Below are 1,702 nucleotides of genomic sequence, written 5' to 3'. Positions count from 1 at the left end.
GCATTATTTTTTTAATTTTGATGTCATTTCAGTGAAACATTGAGACTTGCAAACATAGATGGAGCAAAGTGAAAGTGAAAGTGTAACAGGCGTCCAGTTGAGTCCTGACAGGAAGTGTTATTAGTCTCCTATGTGGCGAGGGTCTGGGTGGATGCTCACACTAACAGATGTAAAATATGGTTTAGAAATTTACACAGTGCACAACAACGCCACCCTGGGAATTTCACCTAGGGAAATTCGGTTCCAACTACTGGGCACACAGGTTCGCTCTATTCAATTAGCATAAGACGTGGTTCGTGGTATAAAAATATATATTTTATTACAATTGGTTAAAATAAATAATCAAAGTCATTCACACAAAAGAAGGGGACTAGTCAGGGGCAGAGGCTTACCGGGTGGACAGATATTAGTGAACGGGGAGTGGTTCACCCAAAATATAAATAAATCACCCACGCACACACACGTTGAAATAACCAACACCAGGGAGCACAACACATCAAAGGAGGGGACACCACCACCAGTCCCCGACACCGCCGCCACCACCACCGGCCTCCAACAACTGAAACAAGAATAAAATATTAGGGGAGTTGCAACTCAAAACAAAAAGAAATAAACCAGTAATGGGCAAGTTAAACCTAGGAAACAAAGGTATAGCCAACAAAAGGAAACCTAAATGCCCAAATGATAACTGCCCAATAGAAATCAAAGCAAAACAATTCAAAGAAAATACACAATTCAAAATATTGTTTAACACAAGAAAAACAAAGGAAATCTAATTAACTGATCAAAAGAAACCCAAAGAAATGAAACAAATTAATAACCTAAGTAATTAACCCAAATTCAACTTATACAACCCACACCTCACTCATACAATTAAATCGACTAAAAAAGGGAAATCCAGCTCAGTACAAGTAAGCCATGCAAAGGCACTGTGAGTAACCTGAAGGCTCCAGGTAGCCTGCGGCAAACAGTATTATTTTGAAAAGCGACGGCTTTAAAAAGGTCCGTCGAAAGCTGCACACCGCCGAAACGCCACCCAAGCAGCAAGTAAAACAGCAGCAAAGCAGGCAAGAACAGGAAGCAAGCTGGAAGTAGAGCCGAGACAAAGCAGCAGCCGTCCGATCTGTGGTTTCGCCTAACCAGAATACATTATTAGCACTGTACAATTTAGACTGAAAATGATGCAGTTGCAACAGAGACAGGACATACCTTCAGCAGAAGTGGATGCGCGCACACACTCACACAGGAGGGAGGACGAGAGGGACAAATCCGGACATCAGCATTTCCTATGACCACACTAGCATTAGCTGTCGGCATACAAATACCATGATGCAGAGAGAGAGGACACTTACCACGCCAAACAGGAGCATGCAGGAGCGACAGAGCAGCACACACAGCGGGACGCACGCAGTGGTAAAGAGGGAGCCGGCCTTTTACCGGAAGCAATGTGGAAAGTGGAAGAGCAGGGGAGAAGGCCGTCTTAAATACGAGCCCCTGCTCACTGATAGGCTATCAAGCAATCAAGGTGCGTTCAAGGTATATTACCTGCAAAGCGTAGACTATGCTGCCACACTTAGATGTGGGAAGTGTTGTGTAACATTCAGGATTGGTTGCAGCCTGACTGGCCAGATGAATCATGCCTGGTAGATCAGTATACTTTATCCTTGATATGGGAACCTTCAACAGATTTACTTATACTGCC

The 1,702-nt window shown here is 43.7% G+C and overlaps 1 protein-coding gene across 1 annotated transcript in view; it reads right to left on the bottom strand.

Annotated features, from left to right (window-relative positions):
- The window catches only part of LOC111223294, an 8,838-nt gene extending 7,402 nt beyond the window's left edge, over positions 1-1,436 (bottom strand). The window contains exon 1 of the mRNA XM_022747385.1: positions 1,353-1,436. The gene's annotated coding sequence lies outside the window, so the exon portion shown is untranslated. The remainder of the gene's footprint in view (positions 1-1,352) is intronic.
- Positions 1,437-1,702: the final 266 nt, after the last annotated feature.

The sequence above is a fragment of the Seriola dumerili genome, unplaced genomic scaffold (genome assembly GCF_002260705.1).
Source record: "Seriola dumerili isolate Sdu_G_001 unplaced genomic scaffold, Sdu_1.0 BDQW01000110.1, whole genome shotgun sequence".
Taxonomy (NCBI): Eukaryota; Metazoa; Chordata; class Actinopteri; order Carangiformes; family Carangidae; genus Seriola; species Seriola dumerili.
This window is presented reverse-complemented; position numbering and strand designations above follow the sequence as displayed.